Source organism: Euprymna scolopes, chromosome 37 (assembly GCF_053919585.1).
Source record: "Euprymna scolopes isolate OS-2025 chromosome 37, ASM5391958v1, whole genome shotgun sequence".
NCBI lineage: Eukaryota > Metazoa > Mollusca > Cephalopoda > Sepiida > Sepiolidae > Euprymna > Euprymna scolopes.
In genome coordinates, this window is record NC_136518.1 from 49,234,965 (window position 1) to 49,254,964 (window position 20,000).

Consider the following 20,000-nt stretch of genomic DNA (forward strand, 5'->3'; position numbering starts at 1 on the left):
TATATATATATATATATATATATATAAACAGTTTTTATTTTTGCTTGCGAACAAATGATTTATTTCCACGCTGCGTCCTGTACTGATCCGCAAGTCAGCGGGTCAAAATGTATACTTATCCATTTCTACTTATATCCAGATTTGGAAAGCGTAAACAACCTTCACCTTTGGCATATCGAATGACCTCACCAGTTGGTGGTCTAAATATGTTTTTGTTTGGCGGTGTAATATTCGTACAGTGATGACACTTCTAAGTCAAAACCCTTGGAATGTAGATTATGGGGGTTAAGTGAGGCAAGTTCAAAAAGAGGCCACGAGTTAATTAGTAGGCACGCGCCCTCACGAATACAAAAGTGTGCAAGGAGCACAAGGCCTTGTATAACGAAACGCGTGTATTTATTTTAGGACAAGTGGGGCTATTTAAGAAGATTACATTTAGTTAACATACTCCTTTTCGCTGGAGTTACATTAATGACCTCGATCAGGGGAGGTCATCCTCCGTCGTGATAATGTCTTTTCCCTGAGAAGAAGCAGATATATTTATACGTGGGTGAGGAAGTATTTTATTATATTTAAAAAATTATAAAATGTTTGTTTGTTTGTTTGTTTGTTTGTTGTTTTTGTTGTTGTTGGTGTTTTTTTTTTTTTTTTTTTTTTTTAATTATCTTTTACGGTGCAAGTCCAGAGTTTGACCTAATTAAATTTTTAAAAATACAAAAAGAAAAAAAAATCTGTTCAATGTACATACCTGTCACGGACCGAAAATGTCACACACCAAAAAAATCGCATAAAATGCTTAAGTAGATTTTTTTAACTAAGAAAATCAAATTTTATTAGAAAACGAAACGTTGTATCTTGATCCGCCATGTTTAATAAATCAAGGGATGCAACTCAATTCGTATATATTCGTGTTCTTATAATGGTTACGATTTACTATGAAAATCGTTTAAAACCTTAAAAAAAATAATTCTCTATTAAAAAAAAATACTTGATCAGATTACGCGATTTTTTTTACATAGGTATAACCACTTATCAAGGCCAAGAGGCCACTCGAGGATAAGGGTTAAATAATGTACAGTAGAAATTGGACAATATAGAAATATTAGTAATGGAAATTCGGTAAATTTGTTAACTTATATGAAACGGCTCATTTAAAACTTGTTTACGTTAGACTTGAATACAACCATATTGTAGTCAGCTGGAAAGCAGGAAAACGGAAGTCAATTCCATAGGCGTGCAGTTCTAAGAAAGAAGCTTTGCTCATGAAATCTACGTTTAGGTTTAGGCACAGATAAAGAGTGGGGGAAATTAGCGATAGTGTTTTCTGCTAGACGGGTGTTTCTTGTGAAAGTTTGGCGAGGGGAGACCATAGATTGGAGCTCAGCCGAGCACTTGCCATGAAAATAACGATAAAGCAGAGATAAACTCGCAGCATCTCTTCTGTAAGAAAGAGGTTGCAGGGAAGAGAAAAGGACATCTCTTACGAGGCTATGAAGTCTATTTTGAACTCTATCAAGGCAAGACAAGTCCTTTCTAGCAGCTCCTGCCCAAATGTGGCAACAGTATTCCATCCTTGGACGTACCTGGCTTTTATATAGATAGAGAATTGCATCATTAGTGAGATATCTACTGGATCGATAGAAGGGTCCCACCATTTTTCCGGCGACCTTGGCAACCGATTTAATGTGTTTGTTTCATTTAAGATCAGGAGTAATTGTCAAGCCCAGAAGCTTGTCAAAACATGAGGCATCCCAAAGACGAGAGCCATTCATTTTTTTAATATAACATTTTCGTTTCGTGATGGGTACATACATAATAAATATTTTTCTGTATTTTCGTTTCTTTTTTTTTTTTTTTTTTTTTTGATAGTTTGAACTCTGGACTTGCACTTGATTAAACACTTTTCAAGGCCAAATACCATTCGAGAACAAGAGTTAATGAAATAGATGGATTATTGTTGAATGATGAAAACTATTATCATTTAAAAATAAATAGAATGTTAACGGTTTATGATAAATATTTACTGCTTTTGTATTTGAAGAGGACCGTGTTGCAATTTATTTGGAAAATCAAGTCAGCGACCTAAAAGAAGGAGCACTCTGACCTAGCAAAAATTGCCTGGGCAATCCAGTCAGCATTCGCCGTTTGGGGCACCCCGAGCAATAAACTTACTCCACCCGAAAGACTGGGGGGAGGACAAAGGCCTGTGAGGGTAAACCTCCTAGGATAACGAATAGCAATCAGACAAGTTAAAGGGCACCGAAATGGTCCATTTTACTTCGGACTTGTTGTGGAGAACGGATTCTAGTATTTAGTAGTCATGAGTCTTAACGCAACTGAAAGTGCAGAGCGACTATCTTGAGACTTCTCTATATACATATTATGTAAAAGAGTCCATATGTTCACGGCATAGGGTAGATTATCATATCGTAACACATTATCTATCTATCTATCTATCTATCTATCTATATATATATATATATATATATATATATATATAGCCCTCTCCCCCCTCTCTCTCTCTCTCTCTATATATATATATATATATATATATATAGAGAGAGAGAGAGAGAGAGAGAGTGAGTGAGAGAGGAAGAGTGAGAGAGAGGTTACTAGCAATGAGATCTGACATTGTCCGGTATTGAATGATGATCGACGGATATTTCACACTCCTATATTTTTATTGTGATCGAAATCCGTGAAATCGTCCGGGAGGAAGCTTCACATACCTCCATGCAGTAACTTAGTCCAAAATGTTATTCTACATAGCACTAGAGAACCTACTGTTTCTTTTATAAAATTATTTTATATTAACTTCTTTGGAATTAACGAAAAAAAAATTAAGAAATTTACGTGTGGAGTTTGAACATACAGACTACATCATGCAAAAAAAAAATAAAAATAAAAATAAAAATAAATAAATAAAATAAATAAATAAAATAAAAACAAAAAAACACGCTATCAACTTAGCCACAGTAGAATTTTCACGGCCCGTTGTTCTATCATGTTTGCTAAACATCGACATGAAAAAAAGGCTTTACTGATGATAAATAAATTAAAATAACGGTTTCGATTATTGGTAATTATCGGGGGGTATTCTTGGACAAAACTTAACTAGGATCACTCCCAGACTTATTCATTAAAGTTATGTAAAGTTTGAAGAACATCTGTTCAGCCGTTTCGGAGTCAATAATTATCGAACTCACACGCATTTCCAAAAATAAATAAGTAACACGATGGAAAACGTAAAAGCATGTAAATTATAACGACGGTTCCAGGTGAGAATTATCTGAAGATAGCGGTTTCAATCCTACCGAAAGCCGTCCAGAGACTTACTTGGCCAAAACGTGGTGAGATGACAAAACTATGGATGGCATTAATTGGTGAGAATGCAGTTAGGAGATTCGGAGTTCCTATCCCGTCGCAGTTACCACCTGACGAAGGCCAGAGGAACAGTTGGCCGAAACCTCGTGAAACAACAACTAAAAAAGATGAGGATAATAGTCCGCAATAAATAAAATAATAAATAATACTCATCTCAATAATGAATTCCAATTAAATAAGTATTATCATGATTTAAAATTTTACTATTTCGGACACACCCCAATTCTTTTAGTAAAAAAAGAAAAAAACAAAACTTTTTGATAAATGGTGGAAGACAGTTCGAAATTGTGATGGAACACGCAACTTTTATGTAAAACGTTCATTTCAAATTTTCAAGTGATGCTTCTTTCTCTGAAAGCCAACGTCGACATCGCACGAAATCGTTTGAACGGCGAAGCGATTTTTCTTTCTATTTTATGTTAACTACAACAATAATCTTATTTTCGCTTACAACAAAAGTTCATAAATATTTATGTGAAAATGAGATTATTTTCAGTCTGGAAACACGTATGAGCTTATTGGAATTCAGTTTTTAAATCGATCATTATTCTGTTTATTTGCATGTGCAGCCAAGAAATGGTGTCTATTGGAACGCATTTAATATTATCAAGTGTTTGTTCTGTCCAAACACGCACACACACACATACACATACACACACACACACACACACACACACACACACACACACATATATATATATATATATATATATATATATATATATATATGTGTGTGGTGCTAGTGTGTGTGTCTATAGGTGTGTATGTATGTATATATGTATAAGTGTGTGTGTATGTATATATGTGTGTGTATATATGAATATATATATGTGTGTATGCGTGCATATATGTGTGTGTATATATATGTATATATGTGTGTGCATAGGTATCTGTTTATGTATGTGTTATATATATATATATATGTATATATATGTATATATATATATATAATAAATTCCACGGACAAATAACGTCGCAGCCCACAACAGCAATGATAGTCAACGAACCGGAAGTCCAAGACTCGAGTTTCGCCCCCATTTGGGATCATCGGTTAGACACATCCGAACTCATTATTCGAAACCCGAGTCTCTTGCATGCGAGGCAAGCACTCTGCCAACTGAGCAAACGCCCCGCACACAAGAAATTCTATTAACCAACACAGATCAGGCAAACCGCTCTTGTGGGCTGCGACGTTATTTGGCTGTGGAATTTATTATATATAATCTCTCATATTCTGAAAACCATATATACATATATATATATATATCAAGTGTACAAGCAAGTCAATGCAGTTTTTAACTTTTAAATTCAGATGAACATATGTTGACTCACACAAATTTATTGATCGAAATAAGCACCATCAGAATCAACATACTTTTGCCAACGCAAAACAAGTATATTTATACCAGTAACGTAAAAATCTTGCGTTCTGGTGGCAATGAAGTAGCTGAAGCCGTTTTTGATATCGCTTAGGTTTTTGAAGCATTTATCATTCAGAAAGTTGTTAATCTGCTTGGCCTCGGGAAGTGTCCTGGAGCTTCGTCGGTGTCTAACTACTGAGCTGAGCGTCGCCGCTTCTCGTAAAAGACCCGTTTTTAATCGCAAATCAAAACCCGATCAAGAAACGGGTCGTTCTTTTTGCTTTTCTTTTGGTTTTTCATTAAAAATCGTAGACATTAATTTATCAATTAAAAAATTTTTTTTTGTCTTTCAAAACCAGTTCCCCTAAAAGTAAGGTAAAAAGGTGGCACTCTGGTTGTGACCAAAAATAATAATCGTCCCAGTATAGAGGGGTTCCCCTCCATTGACTGGTACAAATTATCTTAAGTGCAGCATCTGCAGAATAGATACTACACTTTGATGTATTTATTTGCTCCCCCACCGAGAAAATTAGGCACAGGGCCGATTTTTAATGTGAGGAGTGAAGGGGAAATGGGGACCAGCTCCCCGGGGAGTAGGGGAACTGGATAGTGACAATTGGTATGAAGGGTTGCCCCTACATTGACCAAGGTCTTATATGTGGGGTTGCCCCTACATATGGTATTTGCTTGCTGTATCTGCTGGAACAGATACTACACTTTGATCCCGGCCCGAAGGACAAGAAGTATTTATTTGCTTCCCCACTGAGCAAATTAGGCACAAGACCGTTTTTTAATGTGGAGATGGAGGGAAGGGGGGGGGGAGAGAAAGGGGGTACCAGCTCCCGAGAGGTGGGAAATGGGAGCTGGATTAGAAACTGTTGGTATGAAGGGTTGCCCCTTCAGTGACCAAGTTTAGATATATGGGGTTGGCCCCACGTATGGTCTTTGCTAGTCATAGCTGTGTATTTATTTGCTTCCCCACGTAGCAAATTAGGCACAAGGCCGTTTTTTAATGTGGAGAGAGGGGGAGGGGGAGAGAAACGGGGATCCAGCTCCCGAGAGGTGGGAAATGGGAGCTGGATAGTAACTGTGGTCGTAGGGTGATCCCTACCTTGACCAAGTTCAGATATGTGGGGTTACCCCCACATATGGTCTTTGCTAGTCATAGCTTTGCAGCATCTGCCGGAACAGATGGTATTTATTTGCTCCCCCACCGAGCAAATTAGGCACAAGGCCGATTTTTAAAGTGAGGAGTGAAGGGGAAATGGGGACCAACTCCCCGGGGAGTAGGGGAGCTGGATAGTGACAATTGGTATGAAGAGTTGCCCCTACATTGACCAAGGTCTTATATGTGGGGTTTCCCCCACATATGGTCTTTGCTTGCAGTATCTGCCGGAACAAATGGTATTTATTTGCTCCACCACCGAGCAAATTAGGCACAAGGCCGATTTTTAATGTGAGGAGTGAATGGAGGGGGAAGGGAAAAAGGGGACCAGCTCCCGAGAGGTGGGAAATGGGAGCTGGTTAAAGGTCAGGCATGTGGGGTTACCCCCACATCTGGTCTTTGCTAGTCATAGCTTGCAGTATCTGCCGGAACAGATGGTATTTATTTGCTCCCCCACCGAGCAAATTAGGCACAAGGCCAATTTTTAATGTGAGGAGTGAAGGGAGGGGGAAGGGAAAAAGGGGACCAGCTCCCGAGAGGTGGGAAATGGGAGCTGGTTAAAGGTCAGGCATGTGGGGTTGCCCCCACATCTGGTCTTTGCTAGTCATAGTTATTCATAGCTTGCAGTATCTGCCGGAACAGATACTGATATTTATTTGCTCCCCCACCGAGCAAATTAGGCACAAGGCCGATTTTTAATGTGAGGAGTGAAGGGGAAATGGGGACCAACTCCCCGGGGAGTAGGGGAGCTGGATAGTGACAATTGGTATGAAGGGTTGCCCCTACATTGACCAAGGTCTTATATGTGGGGTCGCCCCCACATAGGGTCTTTGCTTGCAGTATCTGCCGGAACAGATGGTATTTATTTGCTCCCCCACTGAGTAAATTAGGCACAAGGCCGATTTTTAATGTGAGGAGTGAAGGGAGGGGGAAGGGAAAAAAGGGACCAGCTCCCGAGAGGTGGGAAATGGGAGCTGGTTAAAGGTCAGGCATGTGGGGTTGCCCCCACATCTTGTCTTTGCTAGTCATAGCTAGTCATAGCTTGCAGTATCTGCCGGAAAGATACTACACTTTGATCCAGGCCCGAAGGCCAAGAAAACATTAAAAAAAAAAAATTTTGTATTATTATTTTTTGCTTACATCGAAGGATTGTTCGTTCGGTGTATCGAAAAATTCTTGCATTTGCTTTTACTTTCTTTTTACTTTGTAAATTGTTTTTGATTTTTTTTTCTCTCAAATTGATTCAGATCTGATTCATTTCTCAGCTTGATGCTTTTAAGAATTATGTTCAGGTGAAAAAAAATACCTGTCATTTTCTTTTTCTTCATACATTTTAACGATTTTCATTCGCTCACATTTTCCAATGACTTTTTCGTCTTCGTGTTTTTTTTTTTTGTTTTTTTTTTTGTGTGTGTGTGTGTGTGTGTGTGTGTGTGTGTGTGTGTGTGAGTGTGTTTTAATTTTTTTTCTAAGTGCTTTTGTTCAACGATCTCGATATGGTTAGAATATAACAACGCCGATGATATTCTTCAATTATAAATAGAAATCATCACTCCTGCTGATTTTTATTCTTGGGTAACGATTTTAAAATATTTAGCATTATAGTCATCTAAGTTGAACAAAGTCATGGTGTAAAATAAATGCAGAAAAGCACAATAACATGGCACATCAAATATCAAATGAAAATTGGATGGTCAAAATCAAAGTTTGTCAGCTTAAAGACTGATTTTGATTTGGATAATATGACAGGATAATTTTATATATATATATATATATATCTCTAACACACACACACACACACACATACACACACACACACACACACACACACACACACACACACACACATATATATATATATATATATATATATATATATATATATATATATATATATATATAAAATGGGTTAAGAAATTCCAACGAAAGAAAGATGTATATTTAAATAAGGGAGTAGTCACCAACAATGTGTATTTTTTAACATTATTTTATTATTCCGTGCCTTGGATTTTCATTGGGAATTATGTTTGGATCATTGTAATAATGTTTTTAAGTCATTGAAATCGTTTTTACGCGCGTTTCAGACGTTCTGTGATGCGTCCTGGTCAGAAATTATTTTCAAATGTTAGCCGGTTAAAATTGTTTTTAACGGGTCAAAAATAGGCCAAAAATGAAAAAATGTTTAAACATTTTGTACATTCGTCCTAGTTTATTTTTAATTTTTAATCGGTTTATATGCATGTCACGTTGATACAGTGGTAACGTTACCAGCTTTGAATGATACAATAATTTCTGACGAGGACGCATCACAGAACGTCTGAAACGCGCGTAAAAACTATTTCAATGACTTAAAAACATTATTACAATGATCCAAACATAATTCCCAATGAAAAACAAAGACACGGAATAATAAAATAATGTTTAAAAATACACATTGTTGGTGACTACTCCCTTATTTAAATATATATATATATATATATATATATATATATATATATATATATATATATATATATAAACTAACGGGGGGGAATTTGACCAGGCGTAAAATACGCTTAAATATGATATTTTAATTTGTCAAGATTTCGTACGTATTATTATAGAGTCATGATTTCAGAAGTAAAAAAAAAACAAGTATTTAGGCGCAATCAGCTAGAATCGAAACCAAAACTGTATCATTCAAAGCTGGTGACGTTACCACTGTATCAACGTGACATGCATATAAACCAATTAAAAATTAAAAATAAACTAGGACGAATGTACAAAATGTTCAAACATTTTTTCATTTTTGGCCTATTTTTGACCCGTTAAAAACAATTTTAACCGGCTAAAGATCCATAAAAGAACGACCCGTAAAAAATTCAATCATTTGAGACCCCTAGCGCCGTCCTTCGACTTTTAGTTTCGGAGGAGATAGAGTTTGAAAATATGGAAACAGACAGACAGAAAGACAAACAGACAGACCGACATATAGTTGTTTATGATAAGATTAGTCTTTTGCTGGAAAATTATTTTTCAAGTAGGTCAATTAATCTCCTGTAATCACTGTATCAAACTGCTTTCACGAATCCTAATGTTATTTCAGATATAATTGGTTGTTTACCATGAAAACATGTTATATATATATATATATATATATATATATATACACACACACACATATATATATGTGTGTGTGTGTGTGTGTGTGTGTGTGTGTAAACTTCGACACACAGTCCTGTTTCGTTGCTCGCAAATAACCTCGCCAAATGTCTATTTTAAACAGATATTCGTCCACCACTTTTATAGTGCTTGAACCGCTTATTTATAACCAGACAGCAAACATCGTATATATATATATATATATATATATATATATATATATATATATATATATATATATATATATATATATATATATATATATATATATATACGGCATAATCGCGTTGACACACCGGTTCTCGTCAGATCACCGAAGTTAAGCCACGTTGAGCCTGGTTTGTATCAGATGGGTGACCATTTGGGAATTCTAGGCGCTGTATGTGCTCTCCGCTTATCTCGGCATTTGTTTCCAGTCGTCCTGTACTTCACTTGCCACTGGTATTCAACAATGTCGTCTCAGGAGAGGTGTGGTTGGAGATTGCGCACCTCCTGCCACAAAAATTTCACGCGCAAGCAACCCTTCATTGGTATCCATAGTCTGTCCAAGACTGAAGGAGCCTGTTACATATATATATATATATATATATATATATATATATATATATATATATATATATATATATATATATATATTCAATGGGCACTATACATTATTCTGATCATCTATCAGTACCGTCAATTTCAGAAAAACACTGGAAATTCCACCAACGTGATGAAAGATAGCAAATGTGACAGTCACCAGCCGATATCATGACAGTGTGACCCACTATGTTTTTACTGTGAAAATCGACCCTATAAATTATCATTTTCCCGCAAATATTTAAAGCAAGGCATCAGAAATGAACCTAAAGATGCTTCGAAAGGGCCGCTGAAAACATTCCTTCTTCCCACATCCACCCCAGCAGGCTCCACCCACTTTACCGGTTGGGTGGTTCTAGGTAGGTAGCGTTCCGATTCTGCGTGTTACTATAATAGACGTTTCGGCACCTGTACAAGTCATTTGCGTGAAGGTTGAAGAAATACTTCTTTGAAGGGTACTTGTACGTTCTATGCGAGTCCTTACTCGTCCTATTCTGGTAAAATAAAGGACGTACGGCTTGCTCAAGAACGAATGTAAACCAATCTCCCTAGGGGCCGGGGTAAAATACCTACATGTAATTACTTACCTCACCTGCGAAATATGTGAATAATTCTAGTATGAAAATGTAGCTACTTGTTACCCAAATCCCAAACTGTTATGTTTTCTACATTATTCAGCATCGGTCTTTGATTTCCGCTTCCGGTCGCTGCTGCTGCTGCTGCCGATGAGGTAATTAGCGATAGATTCTTTATAGTTTTCTTGTTTAAAATGTACACGATTTTATCTATCTTTATAAATGTAAAGTTAGGTGTACGTATATGTTTATACAGTGTAACCCAGATATAAGATACTTCTTATCCGGTTCCTAAAACTCACTTATATCCGGGTTTCTTATATCCGGGTTACACTGCACATTAACACGGGCTCTAATTTTGGACCAGAGAAAATCTCTCTTATATCCGTTTTCTTATATTCAGATTTCTTATATCCGGGGTACACTGTATATCTGTACTTACATGATTAATTTGGATAATAAATAAATGTCAAAATATAATAATAATAATAATAATAATAATAATAATAATAATAATAATAATAATAATAATAATAATAATAACGATAATAATAATAACAACAATAGTTAGCATAACTATAATAGTTATAATAGTAATAATAATAGCAACAATCGTAACAATAATAATAATAATAATAGTAATAACACTAATAATAAAAATAATATTCATAAGACTAAAAACAATAACAACAACAGTCATAGTAATAATAAAGATAACAATAATAATATATTCATAGTAATAAATATAGTAATATTAATAGTAGTGATAGTAATAATATAAAACTAGTATTAATAAAAGTAATAGCACAAAAAGCAAACATAATAATGATAGTTATAATAATAATAGAAATATTAATAATAATAATAATAATAATAATAATAATAATAATAATAATATAATAATAGTAATAGCAACAATGATAACAGCCATAGCAAACATAACTGATAATAAAAATAACAAAAATGATACTAATACTAATACTAACACTAATACTACTGCTAATAATAATAATAATAATAATAATAAGAAGAAGAAGAAGAAGAAGAAGAAGAAGAAGAAGAAACCTCCACGGCATTATACAATAAGGACTATGACGTTGGGGAGCCTTATTTTCACCCAAATTCCAGTGACAGCCAATGATCGCTACCAACTAGAAATCAATGGTAAACGGTTATTGTGATAATGCAAAATATTTTGCAAAGGTTATCGAAAAGTTTGTGAATACTCAGACTCCAGGGAACACCGCAGGTTGTTCTCAAAGATAAATATTTGTAAATGTGTGAAAACTCTTAGTGTGTCAATAATAATAATAGTAATAATAATAATAATAATAATAATAATAATAATAATAATAATAATAATAATAAACATAAGCATAATAATTATCAGACTAAAAACAATAACAACAACAATAGTAATAGTGATAATATAATAATATAATAATAGTATTAATAAATGTAACAACACCAAAAGTAAACATGATAATATAAATAATAATAATAATAATAATAATAATAATAATAGAAATATTAAAAACAATAATAATAATAATAATAATAGAAATATTAAAAACAATAATAATAATAATAATAGAAATATTAATAATAATAATAATAAATATTAAAAATAACAATAATAATAATAGAAATATTAAAAATGATAATAATAATAGAAATATTAAAAATAACAATAATAATAATAGAAATATTATTATTAATAATAATAATAATAGAAATATTAAAAAAAAATAATAATAGAAATATTAAAAATAACAATAATAATAATAGAAATATTAAAAATAATAATAATAGAAATATTATTATTAATAATAATAATAATAGAAATATTAAAAATAATAATAATAGAAATATTAAAAATAACAATAATAATACTAGAAATATTATTAATAATAATAATAATAGAAATATTAAAAATAACAATAATAATAATAGAAATATTAAAAATGATAATAATAATAGAAATATTAAAAATAACAATAATAATAATAGAAATATTATTATTAATAATAATAATAATAGAAATATTAAAAAAAATAATAATAGAAATATTAAAAATAACAATAATAATAATAGAAATATTAAAAATAATAATAATAGAAATATTATTATTAATAATAATAATAATAATAGAAATATTAAAAATAATAATAATAGAAATATTAAAAATAACAATAATAATAATAGAAATATTAAAAAAAATAATAATAGAAATATTAAAAATAACAATAATAATAATAGAAATATTAAAAATAATAATAATAGAAATATTAAAAATAACAATAATAATAATAGAAATATTAAAAATAATAATAATAATTGTAATAATAAAAGTAGTAATATATATAATAATAGTAATAACAATAGTAGTGACACCCATAGCAAACATAATTTTAATACTAATGATAACTATGCAAAAAATAGAAATAATAATAATAATAATAATAATAATAATAATAATAATAATAATAATAATAATAATAATAAGACCGGTTGTCTTAATAATTAACAAGAAAGAAAAGTATTGTCAAATCGTAGACTTTGTTGTTCCTATAACAGTAGGAGCACTAGGAAGAATTCCGAAAAACTTTGAAAAAAGAATGGGAGAAATTGGAATCAGAGGAATGGCTGGAAAGATAAAACGAATAACAATAATGAAAACAGCTGAAATATTAAGGAAAACCCTTGAATGCGGAAACTGATAAACGTAAGCCACATACGCAGGCCAGACAAACTGCTGCAAAGGCAAAACATGAAGAAGCGTTACATGGAACTAAGAACACTGAAGCATCAATTCTCTATCCCCTCTCCCCATTGCCTCCCCCCCCCCGAAAAAAAAAGAGTCAGGCCAAATAGTCGCGATGGGTCAAGAAGGAAGGAAAGACCGAGGAGAGAGCACTGACCAGACCTCCGCTGGACAAAGTGCGAAGAGAACTGGGACCTCGAGGAGGCTTATTGCGACGCAAATTCCAGTAGAGACTAATGGTCGCTGCCAGCGAGAAATCAACGGTAAGCGGCTGTTGGGATAACGCAAATTTATTTGCAAATGTTATCGAAAGAGGTGGAGAGTACTGGAAATCTAGGGAAATTTGTTGTCACTCAGCTTCCAGGGAACACCACAGGTTGTTATCGAGGAGAGATCTTTGATGACCTATGTGAAAGCTCCTTGTGTGTCAATAATAATAATAATGATAATAATAATAATGATAATAATAATGATAATAATAATAATAATGATAATAATAATGATAATAATAATAATGATAATAATAATAATGATGATAATAATAATGATAATAATAATGAGGAAGATACTTTTAATTTAATTTAAGATAATTTAATTCAATACTTTTAATGATACTTGATAATTTTCAAAAAGAAAAAAAAGAAAAGAAAAAAGACCAGAAGTCTTTTGCACACGACAGACTTCTATGAACTACACCACAAAGACTTCACCACAACGAGAACATTTCATTATGTCCTTCTCAGTATGAAACACTGAAGACCAATGGACGTAACCAGCGAGAAACCAATGTTAAGTGTCTGTTGCAATAATGCAAATTACTTTGCAAATGTTCTCGAAAGAGATGAAGAGTACCGAAAGTCTGGGAAGACTTGTTGTCACCCAGATTCCATGAAGCACCATCGGTTATTATCAGCGAGTAATCTCTGTTGATGATCCGTGCGAGAACTGCTCATGACAAATAATAGTAATTTAATAAAGACAATTGCAAAAATACAAGGTAGATACAATATGAATATGATAAAGAGACTACAGTCAGTTGGCAACCACAGCATAGTAGAAATTATTTATAAATAAATAAATAAATAAATAACAAAACAAATAAACAAACACATATGCTGTTGTAGTGCCTACCTTTCGGATGATAATGAAGTTTTCAACTTATTATAGAGGCCGGAAGAATGTGCCTATTGGCGTTATGCACAAGTCATGCACACTTGACAGTCAAACTGACGTATAACCACCCTATTTGTCGTATTTGCTTTTCGGTTTAATATATGTTGTTTTTCATTAAATACCAATTGTGTCTTTCTTCAAGACGCTTACCATTACACAACATCTAAATATTAAATTACTTGGCCGACGTTCAGTGTCGCAAGAAAACCCATCATGATCGCAAACATTAATTAATGAGAAACGAATGCCTCCCTTTATAGTCGCTCATTATCAGTTAAAAATTATTAAAACCAGTTCCTCTCCAAAATTTTTTCAAACAAAACAAACAAAAAACATGGCTGCCCGTTTATGGTTTCAAGTTAGCATTTTATTTCATAATTTAAAAATAGTCATGTAAACAAGAGACTGTAAGTTTTTTTTTATTATAGATTCTTTTTAAAATTAAAAAAAAAATGTGCAAGTGAATTGACATCTGTTCCTTTATAATTTATATTAAAATTATTCAGAAAAAAAAACAAAAAAAACAAAACAATGTGTTGCGTGCTCCATTTTCACTAAAAGAAAATGTAAATTTTTAAAAATTAATTCTTTTTGGCTTTAAAAAGTTAAAAAAAGAATTTACTAAAAACATCATTTTAAATTCATCGTTGTTGTTTTATTTTTATTCATTTTGAATAAAAATAGAATAAAACAAACAACGATGAATTTAAAATAATATTTTTAGTAATTTCTTTTAAATTAATTCATTTTGGTTTTAAAAGGTTAAAAGTGCTGAATTATAAAAGAAAAGAAAATAATAAAATAATAACGCAATATCCATTTATATTTGTGTTACGGAAAATCAGACAAACATCGATACCGTTGATTTCGAATTTTGCTCCCGCCCCCAAGATCGGAGCAAATACCTCGTCGCCTATGTCGGACTCTCTTTAACTTCACTTTTTATGTCTCCCAGGAAATGGCGTCTCGTATGCTGTATTGATACATTTCCGGAGGAGACTAATACAAACATAGGCTGAAAAGAGTCCGACATCGACGACGAGAAGTTGGTGCCCTTTGTTTTCGATTGAAAATGACAGTACCGATGTTGTTCTGATTTCTGTAGCGCATACATACAAATACTTCATAAAACATGAAAACATGTTAAAAAACATTTTGAAAAAGAGTTAAAAACATATTTAATTTTAAAAAGGAAACACTAAATAAGTGGGTACTTTAGTTTTGCCATTTTGTAAACTTAACTGTAAGTCTTATTTTATATATATATACATATATATATATATATATATGTATATATATATATATATATACAGGCAGCAAAAAGAAAGTCCGCACTTGTAATTTTTTCAAAAACTATACCTCATTTGATTGCCCCTTTTATTCTTCTGTTATCTTACCTGTTCATATTTGACTTTTAATTCTAGTGTTCACGTCAATTAAAAAAAAAACAACTTTAAATTGAGGAGGCAAAAAGAAAGTCCGCACAATGGAAAATTGTTATTTAAATGTAACTTTAGGACATTCATGCAGCACAAATACAACAGGAACACAATAACCTAGTTAATATTTAGTAGCATAACTTTTCTGCGATTTGACAGCCTGCAATCTTTTGCGAATTCCTTGAATTAGACTGTAGCAATACTCTGGAGAAAGGGCATCCCACTTTTCTTTAATCTTTGCCCAAAGTTCTTCCAAATTTGAAATTTTATCATTGCATAGCTGTTGCTTGATGTAATGCCATACGTTTTTGATAAGATTGAGGTCTGGAGATTGTGCAGGCCAATCCAAACACGAAATATAATGGTCTTCCAGGAATATCTTGATATTGCTAGCTGTGTGAATGGGAGCATTATCCTGCACGAAGATGGGATTATCATCCAAATTCCGACCAAAGTAGGGTAGAAAATGCTCAGTCAACATATTATTGTACTTGGTCGAATTAATTTGACCTTGCAAGCGAACTATAGGCCCTGGACCATTGGTACTAATAATGCCCTACACCAAATCTGAACCTCCACCACCTTGCAGCGTTGAAACTGAGCACCTAGGATTAAATTCTTCGTCTTTTCTCCGACGAACGTACTGCCTACCATTACTGCCTAGCCTATTGAACTGCTTTCGTCGCTAAAAAGCACTATGAAGTCATGATCTTCATTGCATCTGACAAAGTCCAGGAAGCGCTTTCTGTTCTTTACAGAAATCAATGGCTTGCGTCTTGCAACATATCCTCGCAAATTAAATTCCTTTAATTCTTGACAGCAGAAAGAGAGCACTTTTTAACAAGATTGCACTGATGCTGGATTGGGGAAGCCGTTTCAAATCTGTTTCTTAGGCTGCAGATCTTGATAGCATTGTCTTCCATGTTAGAAGTAACTCTAGTACGACCAGATTTAGGGGCATCACGAACGCTGCCGGTGTTTTTGGTGCTTTTGCACAGTCTTTCGTACCGTTTTCTCATCACATTTCAATCTGCGCCCGATTTCTCGATTGGATGAACCAGAAAGGCGGAAATTAATGAGCTTATGACGATTACCAAGAGAAAGTCGTAGCATATGGACTAAATGTTACGTTGTATAACCTGGAACAACAACAATTACGATTAGAGATGGTTTGTTGCTTGTTGGTGGATATTTTAAACTGATTAAGGGGCGAGAATTTAAGGTGTTTTTAAGCAAATTTGTTGCTGCGGACTTTCTTTTTGCCTTTTGCCTCCTCAATTTGAAGCTTTTTTTTAAGTTGATATGAACACTAGAATATTTCAATTAAAAGTCAAATATGAACAGGTAAAACTATAGAGGAATAAAAGGCAAATCAAATGAGGTGTATGTTGAGGTATATAGTTACATTAAATTCAGCTTAAATTTGCAGTTTTTGAAAAAATTACAAGTTCGGACTTTCTTTTTTGCCGGCACTGTATATATGTATGCATTTTAAAAATTTTCTTTACAGGTTGTTTAAGCTTCCGAATGCCAAACATTCACACATTCACCCATATTCCAGCCGAGATAGCTTTTTAAGGTTCTGATCGTCTCTTTGGGTGCAGTTGTTTGAATTACTCTTGCACCTGCGTTCACGGAACATATTTGCCAGGTAGTCTTTGAAAAAAAAATTTTTTTCATGAGTCTAGTTGCTCCTTTAATTACTGGAATAATAGAGATTTTCCTAAAATTCCAGTTTCTTTTCATGTCGTACATAAGATTTTGATATTTCGTTATTTTTTTCCTTTCAGTTCTGTTTAACCCAGCATCATTCTAGACAGTAACTTCTACTATGGTTTCTTCTTTCTCCTTCTCGTTCCATATCACTATGTCAAGTGGTACGGTTCCGTTTTCTAGGTACATAGCTGTAGGGATTGCATAATTATAGCGGGTATTGTGTGACTAATTTCCAACTCTTCTTTCTGGTATACGTTACCAGGACTTGCTGTTCTATTCGAGATTCAATTTTTTATAGATCGTCCTGTGTAGATATTTACATATTGCATTGTGTCGCGTCGAATAGTAGCCATCCACCAGCACAGAACTTTACAGTTGGATATCAGATGGCTAACACTGTTTATTTCTGTGTGGCAGAACCCGCACTTGCTGTCATTGCATAGGTCACTCATTTTTTTAAAACATTGGCCATTCAAACTTGATCTTGAACTGCCATTATGATCCTCTCCGGATCATAGTGGAATGATTCCCTTTTTTTAGCCAGTCTATAGAGACTTCCTTATCTATATAGTAATTCAAAAAAAATACTTGGCATGCTGTTGATTGGCCAATTCTTCCAGTTTTTATTTATTTATTTATCTTCTTTTTTTTTGCAATGGAAGCTTTTTGTGTATTTTTCCGACTTTTGGGCTACTTCCGTAACAGACATGTTTTCTGATTCTGTGTTAATTCTGTAAGACAGTCTTGTCCAAAATGTTTGGCCAGTTTCATGATGGAGGTTGTTCTGCTTGCTCTTGTTTCGTGATGTTGGTGCACCAATTTGAGGTTTGGATTTTGGGAGCTTATCAGATATTTGTCCGGTGCTCACGATAGTCGCACAATACTGACGGTCAATCTATAAGAGATCCACACCTCCTGATCCTCTGATACAGCCTAGGCAGACACCGGTTTCTGTATGTTATTCTGTAGAGTGTCAATATTTTTCGCGTTTTAATGCCCAGTCTGTTTGTGTTCCTTTGTGGCAAGTCGACAATACCAAATTTGTATATTATCACATGCATGGCAAGTTGGTTAATGGCAGCAATCTTTTTTTGTTTATTTATAAGTTCTGTTTTACAGATTTTCCTTACACTGCCAACTTTTTCTCATCTTGCCATACTCAATTGAACAGTTCTCTGCTATGCTAATGTATTTGTATTTAACTTGCTCTTCCAGGCTCTTGATATCAGTATCATCAAGCTGTATATCTCTATAATATAGATCTCACCTGTCTGTTTTAATGTATGTATGTATGTATGTATGTATGTATGTATGTAAGTATGTATGCTTATAACCTTCGACAGAGGCAACGGATTTTCACGAGATTGGTATCACTTTGAAGTTCGACCCTTCGAACGATAAATATTGAAAAATTGGCCCAAAACATTAATTCCTTCACCCTCAACTGGGCACTTTTCTACAGGAAGCGGTCAACTCTTTTCGATTGTCTAGCTTTAATTTAAACCTACGTCACTTCCGGTTTGACGATGGGCGCAACAGCAAAGACGGCAGGGTTTTTTTTTCACTTTCTTTTCCTCCTTGGCGGTACGGGTTCGAGCCTGCCTGCCTGCCTGCCTGCCTACTACCACTTTATATTAGTATAATAGTAATCGTATTATTGTACATTTTCTTATTGGGGAAGTGATATTATCCATTGGAGAGCCATGCATGTATTTAACAGCTGTCCTGTTTTTAAATCTCCGAAACAGCTACATGGTAAGCAGCTGAGGATCCCCGTTTTCTATTTCTAAAATTTTAGATTTTCTTTTTTCATCCTCATATAGTTAAATTCTGTTTTAAAATTGAAAACTTCTGAAAAATCGGTTCATGCAAATGCTAAGTCTATTTCTATTTAACAATTTTAGTTAAGGTTTTTTTTTCATACTTATATAATTGAATTCTCTTTTGTAATTATGTTCTAGAAGTCGGATTATGTAGGTGCTAAGTCTGCGATAGGTCAAATTTAATTTTTTTTCCGGGAATTTAAATTGCATTCTTATTCTTTATTTTTACATTTTTTTACTCAAAGATTAATCAGATAGTGTATATATATATATATATATATATATATATATATATATATATATATATATATATATATATATATATATATATATATATATATAAAAGAAAGAGAGAGAGAGAGAGTGTGTCCAAAAAGTAACTGAAGGGGTTTGAACTTAAATAGATTCATTTTTTTTTATATCTTTCAGTTATTTAAACACAATCTGTCTAAAATATTGGGGATTCTTTCTAAAGAAAAGACAAAATTCATACAAAATTATTAATTTCGGAAAAATTTTCCCTTTTCAAATGGCGTGCATAACAGCATGCTTTGAATCGACCTGTTACGCACACCATTTGAAAAGGGAAAATTTTTCCGAAATTAATAATGGAATACGTCGCAGTCTTACAAGTAAGACATTTTACCATACAACTGAATAAATATATATATAAAAAAAAATTTTTTTAAATATATATATGTATGTACTTATTGATTTGTAAATCGCCACTTGTTCTCGTCTCCTCTTACCAACAACGACTATAAATTCATTCCTCGCATTGTGACAGCCTTCGAAATCTCTTTTACATACATATATATATATATATATATATATATATATATATATATATAATTATAAAATAAATGACCTTGTAACG

The 20,000-nt window shown here is 33.2% G+C and overlaps 1 protein-coding gene and 1 pseudogene across 6 annotated transcripts in view; both read left to right on the plus strand.

Moving 5' to 3' along the window:
* The window catches only part of LOC145261151 (uncharacterized), a 1,211,790-nt gene that overhangs the window by 439,001 nt on the left and 752,789 nt on the right, over nucleotides 1–20,000 (plus strand). The gene's annotated exons all lie outside the window — the stretch shown is intronic.
* Nucleotides 9,321–9,437, plus strand: LOC145261447 (5S ribosomal RNA; annotated as a pseudogene).